This window comes from Rutidosis leptorrhynchoides, chromosome 3 (genome assembly GCF_046630445.1).
Source record: "Rutidosis leptorrhynchoides isolate AG116_Rl617_1_P2 chromosome 3, CSIRO_AGI_Rlap_v1, whole genome shotgun sequence".
NCBI classification, from domain to species: Eukaryota; Viridiplantae; Streptophyta; class Magnoliopsida; order Asterales; family Asteraceae; genus Rutidosis; species Rutidosis leptorrhynchoides.
The window spans coordinates 339155537-339166895 of NC_092335.1; the positions used below are offsets into that span (position 1 = coordinate 339155537).

Genomic DNA, 11359 nt, shown 5'->3' on the forward strand with positions numbered 1-11359 from the left:
TATAAATAACCATATACACTCGATCGGACACGATGGGCGGGGTATTTATATGTACGAATAATCGTTCATTTAACCGGACACGGGAATGGATTAATAGTCTATGGAATTATTAAAACAGGGGTGAAATTATGTACAAGGACACTTGGCGTAATTGTTAACAGAGTATTAAAACCTTGGGTTACACGCAGTCGATAACCTGGTGTAATTATTAAACAAAGTATTAAAACCTTGTTACAGTTTAAGTCCCCAATTAGTTGGAATATTTAACTTCGCGTATAAGGATAATTTGACGAGGATACTCGCACTTTATATTTATGACTGATGGACTGTTATGGACAAAAAACCAGACGGACATATTAAATAATCCAGGACAAAGGACAATTAACCCATGGGCATAAAACTAAAAATCAACACGTCAAACATCATGATTACGGAAGTTTAAATAAGCATAATTCTTTTATTTCATATTTAATTTCCTTTATTTTATATTTAATTGCACTTCTAATTATCGCACTTTTATTTATTATCATTGTATTTAATTGTACTTTTAATTAACGCACTTTTTAATTATTGTATTTTATTTCATCGCACTTTTATTTATCGCAATTTCATTATCGTTATTTACTTTACGCTTTAAATTAAGTTATATTTATTTAATATTTTACATTAGGTTTTAACTGCGACTAAAGTTTTAAAAATTGATAAACCGGTCATTAAACGGTAAAAACCCCCCTTTTATAATAATAATGTTACTTATTTATATATTTATATTTTTATAAATTAAAACTAATATAGCGTTAAGCTTTGTTTAAAGATTTTTCCTGTGAAACGAACCGGACTTACTAAAAACTACACTACTGTACGATTAAGTACACTGCCTATAAGTGTTGTAGCAAGGTTTAAGTATATCCATTCTATAAATAAATAAATGTCTTGTGTAAAATTGTATAGTAATTAATAGTATTTCGTTGTAAAATTTAATAGTATTTTATACCCCTTAGCTGTAACTATCAATTATTTTTGGCGCCGCTGCCGGGGAACTCAATTTCTTGCTTAAACGCCGGAAGCGCAACGCTATATATAAAAAAAAGGATTTTTATTTTTAGTTTACTTTTAAAAAAAATACGCTTTTGTAAAAATACGTTTTAAAAATTCAAAAATATAAAAAGAAAAACAAAAATTTATATATTTTTAAAAGTTTGTTAAAAGTTTTATAAAGTTTCTTTATTTTTATTTTAGTGTTAAAAAAAATATAAGTTTTATTTAAATATTTCGTATTTATTTAAAATAAAAAAATCAATATAAAATTAAAAAAAAAATATATATATATATATATATAAATCTATTTTTAAGATTTTTATTTATAAAATTATAAAGTATTTCTATTTTTTTATTTTAGTTTTTAAAATATAAGTTTTTATTTATTATATTTTATATAATTATTAAAAACAGAAAAATATATAAAATATAATTTAAAAAAACTACAGAACCTGTCGAACGATATTTGTGCATTTAAAATTTTAACCTCCGCGACTCGCGGAGTTTTCTGGTACGTGGCACCGCGAATCGTGGAGCCACCCTGACACGCGTACACAGAAACCCTAACAGCATCATTACGGAGTAATTATTATTATTATTATTTTATATAAAACCCTAATTAGGTTTTTAATTTTTAATTAGTTAATTTAAGTTATTATTTTGTTTAATTAGTTTAATTAATTTACAAAATTAATAGTGTTATAAAATAAATAATATAAAAATAATATTTTTATAAATATTGTACTTTTTACAACTTTTAGTATATTTTTATATTTTGTACCTTTTTAATTGTTTTAGCGTAATATTTGTATTTTTCTCTCATATTTAGTTTTAAGTCATAGTTTTTGCCATAGTTATTTTTACTTCTAGATTTTTAGGATTTGCCGTAAAATCCCTTAAGTGCTTTTTCTTTAGACTAAGATCTACGTGCTTTAGAATTTTGCGACGCCTTTTTAAGTTTTAGTACCTTTTTAAGATATTGTCATTTGGGATATAGTTTTACTTGTAAGCTTTAATATTTTTAGACGCAACTTTTAATTCTTAGTTTTTAGTTCTTTTTTTTAAGTTTAGACGCGCTACTTTCTTATTTTTATTTTTCGACGCCTTTTACCTATGTATCAATTATCACTCCAATTAGTAATCTCAATTTGCAATTTTAATTTTAAGTTAGTGATAATAATAAGGGTGAGTTAGTCGAGTGTTTTAAAGTTTTATAAGTGGTTCTTTTTCTTTCTTATTTCTCCAATTTTAATATCGACGCGCTCTTCTTCTTTCTTATTTCTCGCCATTCTAGTTTTTAGGACATAGATTTTTATTCTACTTCTTCTCTAAATTTCTTAAAATTACGAAAAATTGTTTTAAGTGGTTAAATTGATAGACATCAAATTTTTCTGGTTCGTAGTAATAGTTGGATTTGTACGTGGACCGGGTTATTGGAGCCAAACAGTACTCAATTATATTGAGACCAAACGAATCCTGCCCCTCTGCTGCATCTTTTGGCTATTAGAAACGTGGGCAAAATCAGAAAAGTCTATTAATTGGATAACTTATATAATTTTTCTTTCCTTTTAAAAACTAATAAGATATTCAGTGAATGCACCGAGCAAGACGTTCACCACCTTTTATACGTTCACCACCTGTAACTCGATCAAGACATCTAGCAAATATTGTCGCCATTGATTTTTCTTTAGAATCGTCATCCAGTCGACCAAATACTCCAATTCAAATTTCCGATAATCTATTTTTTGAACCCGACCTCACAATTGAGAATCCGAAGAATATTCAGGGACAATTCATAGATCCTGAACCATTAATTTTTCCTCCGGAACCACCAATCATTCAAACAGAGATTGTTGAGGAACGAACCATTAAATCAGAATCCTCTAGTGATTCAGATTTAACAAATTCAATCATGGAAAATCTAGAACCTCTAAGTATGGAAGACCGAATGCGAGCTAAACGCACTGGCCAAGGTCACGCAATTACTCATCCAGACATTAATGCGCCAGATTATGAAATCAAAGGATAAATTCTACATATGGTGACTAATCAATGCCAATTTAGTGGTGCGTCGAAGGAAGATCCAAATGAACATCTTCGTACCTTTAATAGGATTTGCACACTATTTAAAATAAGAGAAGTTGAGGATGAACAGATATATCTCATGTTATTTTCCTGGACTTTAAAGGGAGAAGCCAAAGATTGATTGGAATCGTTACCTGAAGGGGCGATTAATACATGGGATGTTTTAGTTGAAAATTTTCTTAAACAATTCTTTCCGGCATCTAAAGCCGTAAGACTTCAAGGAGAAATTGTTACGTTCACACAGAAACCAAATGAAACTCTATATGAGGCATGGACTAGATTTGGAAATTTATTAAGAAGATGTCCGCAACATGGTTTAGACACTTGTCAAATAGTACAAATATTCTACCAAGGATGTGACATCACTACAAGAAAAGACATAGATATAGCAGCTGGTGGTTCTATTATGAAGAAAACCGAAATTGATGCTTACAAAATTATTGATAACACTGCTTCCCACTCACATCAGTGGCACCAAGAAAAAGATATCGTTAGATCATCTAAAGCAGCTAGAGCCGATTCTAGCCATGACTTAGATTCCATTTCAGCAAAGATAGATGCTGTTGAGAGACGAATGGAAAAGATGACTAAGGATATACACTCAATACGAATTAGTTGTGAGCAGTGTGGAGGACCACATTTGACAAAAGATTGTCTCAATATTGAACTAACAATGGAACAAAGAGAAAATGTTTCATATCTAAACCAAAGGCCTGAAAATAATTATCAGAATAATTATCAACCGCCAAGACCAATTTACAATCAAAACCAGAATTATAACCGAAATGTTCCATACAACAACCAACAAGGTCCTAGCAATCAACAAGTATCCAATAATACTTACAATCAGCAAAGACCTAATTTTCAAAACAAACCACCACAACCCGATGATAAAAAGCCGAATTTAGAAGATATGATGACGAAGCTAGTTGAAACTCAAACACAATTTTTCACATCTCAAAAACAAACTAATGAACAAAATGCTCAAGCATTTAGAAATCAACAAGCTTCTATTCAAAATCTGGAACAAGAAGTAAGTAACCTAGCAAGGTTAATAGGTGAAAGAAAACCGGGAAGTCTACCTAGTGATACAAATGCTAACCCCCGGAATGAAACAGCTAAAGCCATTACCACAAGAAGTGGTATTACACTTAAACCACCTGAAATACCTGTAATTTCTGATGAAGCTATTCCTACTCCACAAGAACCACAACCTGATCATGATAAGAAAAAAGATACGGTAGTTGAAAAGGTTAATGAAAATAACACAATTAAGGCAAAACCTTATGTTAAACCATACCAACCACCACTTCCTTACCCGAGTAAAATGAAAAAAGAGAAACTTGAAGCCGAGCAATCCAAATTTTTGGATATGTTTAAACAGATAAATGTAAATCTTCCTTTCATTGATGTGATTTCAGGAATGCCTAGATATGCTAAATTTCTGAAAAATCTAATCTCAAATAGAAAGAAAATGGAAGAACTCTCGGCTGTTACTATGAATGCTAATTGTTCAGCAGTGCTGTTGAATAAGATACCAGAAAAATTATCAGATCCAGAAAGTTTCACAATTCCATGTTTTCTGGGTAGTCTTAGTTCAATAGAAGCATTGGCAGACTTAGGTGCTAGTATAAATTTAATGCCGTATTCACTATACGCTAAACTAGACCTTGGAGAATTGAAACCAACAAGAATAAGCATACAAATAGCCGATCGATCAATAAAATATCCTAGAGGGATAATGGAAAACATGCTAGTTAAAGTTGGTACTTTAGTATTTCCAGTAGATTTTGTTGTTCTGGACATGGAAGAAGATTCTCAAGTTCCTCTCATATTAGGAAGACCATTCTTAAACACGGCTAAAGCAATGATAGACGTGTTTGGTAAGAAACTGACCCTAAGTATAGAGGATGAGAGTGTTACCTTTTCAGTTGATAGAGCAATGCAATAACTGCAATCTGCAGATGATACATGTTATTATATTCAAACTATAGATTCACATGCAGAATTGTTAGAAGAATTTCCAGAATTACAAGGAACAGGAGAATGTTCTTTAGGAGAAGGAACTGAACCAATTGATGAAACTGAAATGTTAGCTACACTAATAGCTAATGGATATGAACCAACAACAGAAGAAATTCAAATGCTAAAAGAAGAAGACAGATATCGATATAAATCATCGATAGAAGAACCTCCGACATTAGAGTTAAAGCCACTTCCAAATCATTTGGAATACGCTCATTTACATGGTGAATCTGAATTACCTGTAATAATATCGTCTTCTCTTACTGAAAATGAGAAATCATAACTCATTTCTGTATTAAAAGCTCATAAACCAGCCATTGCATGGAAGATTCATGATATAAAAGGAATAAGTCCTTCGTATTGCACACATAAAATCCTTATGGAAGAAGGTCATAAAACGTATGTGCAACGCCAACGAAGACTAAATCCTAATATGCAAGATGTAGTTAAGAAAGAAATTATTAAACTGCTTGATGCAGGTTTAATTTATCCAATTTCTGATAGTCCATGGGTAAGCCCAGTTCAATGCGTGCCTAAGAAGGGTGGCATGACTGTTATTACAAATGAGAAATTTGAGCTTATTCCTACTAGGACTGTAACATGATGGTGTGTTTGTATTGATTATAGAAAATTAAATGACGCCACCAGAAAAGATCACTTTCCCTTACCTTTCATTGATCAAATGTTGGAAAGGTTAGCCGGAAACAGTTACTATTGTTTTCTTGATGGTTTTTCCGAATATTTTCAAATTCCAATAGCACCCGAAGATCAAGAGAAAACCACGTTCATGTGCCCTTATGGTACCTTTGCTTACAAACGCATGCCAATTGGACTTTGCAACGCCCCTGCAACCTTTCAAAGGTGCATGATGGCAATTTTTTACGACATGATAGAAGAATGCATGGAAGTTTTCATGGATGACTTTTCAGTCTTCGGTGATACTTTTGAAATATGTCTAGTTAATCTTGAACGAATGCTTATTAGATGCGAACAATCAAATCTAGTACTTAATTGGGAGAAATGTCATTTCATGGTTAAAGAAAGCATCGTTCTTGGACATAAAATTTCAAAGGAAGGAATTGAAGTGGATAGAGCTAAAGTAGATGTAATTGCTAAACTTCCACATCCCACCAATGTTAGAGGAGTTAGGAGTTTTCTAGGGCATGCCGGTTTTTACCGACGTTTCATAAAAGATTTTTCTAAAATTGCCACTCCTATGAATAAACTCCTAGAAAAGGATGCTCCATTCATCTTTTCAGATGAATGTATCAAATCTTTTAATATTCTTAAAGAAAAACTCACTAATGAGCTGATCATGATAACACCAAATTGGAATCTACCGTTTGAACTTATGTGCGATGCAAGTGATTTTGCAATGGGAGCCGTTTTAGGACAAAGGATTGAAAAACGATTTCAACCTATATATTATGCTAGTAAGACGATACAAGGAGCAAAACGAACTACACAACTACTGAAAAAGAACTCCTTGCTATTGTCTTTGCTTTTGACAAATTTCGTTCATATCTCATTCTAGCAAAAATGGTGGTCTATACCGACCATTCTGCTCTTAGATACCTATTTTCGAAACAAGATGCCAAACCAAGATTAATTCGTTGGATCTTACTCTTACAAGAATTCGATATTGAAATCCGAGATAAAAAAGGAGCAGAAAATTTCGCAGCCGATCATCTTTCTCGTCTTGAAAATCCTGATTTAGAAGTTCTAAATGAATCGGCCATACAAGACAACTTTCCTGATGAATATCTATTGAAGATAGATTATAATGAAATTCCATGGTTTGCAGACTATGCAAACTACTTAGTATGTGGATTCCTTGAAAAAGGATTATCGTACCAAAAACGAAAGAAATTCTTCAGTGATATAAAATACTATTTCTGGGAAGATCCACATTTGTTTAAAAGTTGTCCCGATGGAATAATACGCCGATGTGTATTCGGAGATGAAGCTAGTAAAATCTTAAACCATTGTCACACAGGACCAATAGGAGGGCATTATGGGCCTCAACTAACAGCAAAGAAAGTTTATGATGCTGGATTCTATTGGCCTACAATTTACAAAGACGCACACCTTCTTTGCAAATCCTGTGATACTTGTCAAAGGGCCAGAAAAATAAGTCAACGTGATGAAATGCCACAAAATGTCATTCAAGTATGTGAAGTATTTGACATTTGGGGTATTGACTTTATGGGTCCATTTTCAAAATCTCATAATAATCTCTACATTCTCGTTGCCATTGATTATGTATCTAAATGGGCGGAAGCACAAGCTCTCCCAACTAACGATGCACGAGTTGTAGTCAACTTTTTAAAACGTCTTTTTGCAAGGTTTGGAACACCGAAAGCTTTAATAAGTGATCGGGGTACTCATTTCTGTAATAATCAACTTGAGAAAGTTCTTAAAAGATATGGAGTAACTCATAAAATCTCCACTGCTTATCATCCACAAACAAGTGGACAAGTTGAAAATACCAACCGAGCTTTAAAACGTATTCTAGAGAAAACCGTAGAATTAAATCCGAAGGAATGGTCCATTAAATTGGAGGATGCACTCTGGGCTTTTAGAACAGCCTACAAAACTCCAATTGGAACCACACCTTTCAAACTCGTTTATGGAAAAGCATGTCATCTTCCAGTAGAAATTGGACACAAAGCATTTTGGACTTTGAAGACATGTAATCTTGATTTACATGAAGCCGGACGTCTACGATTAAGTCAACTAAACGAATTAGAAGAATTAAGACATGAAGCATACGAAAATTCGTTAATCTATAAGGAAAGAACAAAGAAATGGCATGATAAAAGAATCAGAAGTTCATAAGAATTCAAAGAAGGAGACAGAGTTCTTCTTTTCAATTCACGATTCAAGATATTTTCTGGAAAATTGAAATCAAGATGGTCTGGACCATTCATAGTCAAAAGAGTTTTTCCATACGGAACAGTAGAATTAATAAATTCAAATGGGATTGAATTTAAGGTTAATGGTCACAGAGTTAAACACTAAATAGATAGTCCGATGGAAGTTGACAACGAAGTTAATCACAATTTCGATACCACAGCTAACTAAGTGTGGGGAGAATCAAGTCTTTAAAGGATAATATGTATTTCTGTTAGAGTTAGATTTTCTGTTTTCGTGTAGTTCTCGAAAATGGAACCCGAATGGTCTTTCTTTAGCAGACCCTAAAGAACTAGTCTTCTCCCCCCATTCTGAATTTTTATTTTTTATTTAGGTTTTACGAAATGAAGACTTCCTGTGAATTAAACCATGGTCTAATACTACACGCTTTGATTACTAAACGTAATAATGACACACTACCGAGTGAAATAGTATCATTAATTAGAGAAAAATTGGACGGAGTAAGAAAAGAATCCAGATACGAAGATAATAAGTTACAATTTGGTAAAGAAAAATCAAAATCCACAGCGAAAAGAAGAGCACGACACCTTGAAAGATGTCACAAATGCGGAAAATGGTCACACGAAGGTAAATGTTTAAATAATCAAACTTATTCAAACACCGAATTTGTTACTTTATGCAGATATGGACCGTTCATATGTTTAGAAGAAAAAACATTGAATGCTCGAGGTTACGCCTATGTAGCCATGGAAAATCAATTAGTCCGACTATCTTATGAGTGGACTAGAGCATATCACTAAGAAATATATTTCACAGGTAAGTTTGTACAGTTTTTATTTTTATTTTTATTTTTAACCTTTTGATAATAAACGCTAATTTGTTCGCTATAAAGTATTAAATTGGTATTCGATGAAATTAGGTCTTGCACCGAAATTGTTGATATCATACAAAAATTTATTACATCACTGCGAAATTTACCGTTTATTCTTAAGGTATAAATATCTTTAATCAATCAAACTCAAAATATTTCAAAAATTCGTCATGAGTTAAATTAGGTCATGGAACCGAAATTACTTTACCGAAAAGAGGGGCGTATATTTTTGATAATATTTGATTGATTAAAGTGGGATAAAAGCCCAAAAGATTTTTAATTTTATTTTTACCATATTTTTAAAAATTAATATTAAAATAATATTGTAAACTTTTTAAATTAATATATTTAAAATTGTAAATATTTGAAAAATTAATATTTTTAAGTTTGTATGTAAAAAATATATAATATAAGTTTGGTGTGAATTTTTAATAATATGAATTTTTAATTTTATGCATTTTAAATTTAAGTTTGGTGTGAATTTAAAAACAAAAATTTACTTTATTTTGCTAAGTTAAAAATATGATTTTTAAAAATTCGTCGTGAGTTGAAGACTAGGTCTTTGAACCGAAATTGTTTTACTCAAGGGAGGGACGAGAACTTTTATTATCATTATTTTTAATCTTATTGAATTAAAGTATGCCAAAAAAATTAAAAAAACCCAAAAATCTTTGCTTTTAAAACAACGCTTCAAAAAGACAAATTTTAAAATTTTGTCGAGGGACGGACTAGGACAACGTTCTGAAACGACCTCGTCCTAAATAACAAGGGAAACAAAATTTTAAAATTAATTTATTAATTTTTTTTATAAGTTAAAGATTTCTAAAAAAAAAAAAAAGCCAATATGTTTGGAAACTTTGGTAAAATTTAATCATTTTTCTACGCTAATCACCCTCAATAATTTAAATTGTTACTGATTTCTTGCAAATGAGGGCATTGCAAGATCTTAAGTGTGGGAAGGGGTTAAATTCTTTCGGGTTTTAAAAAATTTTTTATTTAAACACTTGGTTACCATTAAAAATACTAGTAAAGCAGTAGTTATATTAGAATCTAGTGCTCTCTGATAATAAAGAACAGCCCTAGTCTTATATACTGACTACCCAATTCTAGTAAAATTTTTCAAAATTTTTAATTAAATGAACTAAAAATCATGTTTATACATATTTATGAACTATAAAACTAGGTTTTAACACCGAAATTATTGTTACCTTGGAAAGGACATAAATTGAGAAACAAACCAAAATGTTAGAATTCATTTAAAATGGAATAGAGGACAATAAAAAGGAAAAATAAAAGCCAAGTGTGGGAAAATTTACCAAGTTATTTTAAACATATGTCACATATTTCTGTAACAAATAATTAAAGATACTTTTGCTTTGGACTAAACTAAACAGTTTTACCCGATTTATTGTAAGAAAGATGGATCTACACAATGAATCAATTCCATCATTAAAAGGAAGTAAAGTCTTCCGAAAAAGAAACGCGCTTCTTGATTTAGGTCCAGAAGTTGTCGTCCAGACCAGCTGTAGGTTGACGAAAAATCTAGAAAAGTCATCACTAAAATCAGCAGAAAATCCACGGACCTCAGCATCAAACAGGGTCGCCAAGTGGTCAGACTTATCCTAACCATGAGAGGATCTGTCTTGTAAAATGGGGAGGACGCCGTGCAAATTAGCTGGATAAGACTAATGAATCAGATCCCCAGAAAGGATAATCTCCTTAAAGATCAAAAATCAGCTTTTAAGACTGATATTACTCAATCCTAGAGATTGACCTTAAAGATTGAGAATTACAAACTCATGGAATTCGATGATATCTAAACTCGAGCTTGAACGAGAAAATATTTTGATCAAAATTACAAACCGATTTGTTTTCTGAAAACCCATTTTCAATGCGTTCATTACCATTGAACGTAAAATCCTAGGAATTCACCTGGAATTCATTAGGTCACCTGAACCAAATCGGGTGTCAACCGTAAGAACGGTGGTTGCATAGCATGGTCAAAGACAGGACCTTGTTCCAGACCGATAAATTATAAGGGTGAGCTTTACTATTGCTCCTACAAAGGATAGTAATTGCATCTGACACGTTATAGACCATAATTAAAAGCATGTCAGGGGACATTGCCTTAACAGTTACTTGTTCAACGCTTTCCTTTACAACCGGACGGTAGTTTACCGAAAGGTAATATACGGAGCAAGTATACTGGACGTGTTACTTTCCCAATACAAGGTTAGCAAGTGGGTGACACAAAACCGCAAGTTTTGAGCTAAAATTTTCAAATCTGAAACCCACTAAACCCACAAAAATAATTTGCAAACACCGGTGAAGGCTTATTTCGGAAAACTTAGCTAGGGTAAAAGCTAGAATGAATTTTCAAAACATCAAATGTTTTCATAAAGATCCAATTTCCTTAATGGATCTAAATTTTTATAGTCATGTGAGACTGTAAACCACATCGTTACT

General features: G+C 31.9%; 1 non-coding gene across 1 annotated transcript; it reads right to left on the reverse strand.

Annotated features, from left to right (window-relative positions):
- Positions 1-3334: 3334 nt before the first annotated feature.
- LOC139903501 (small nucleolar RNA R71) lies at positions 3335-3441 on the reverse strand. The gene has a single exon (XR_011778316.1). It is a non-coding gene; the product is annotated as a small nucleolar RNA R71 (small nucleolar RNA).
- Between the last annotated feature and the right edge of the window lie 7918 nt (positions 3442-11359).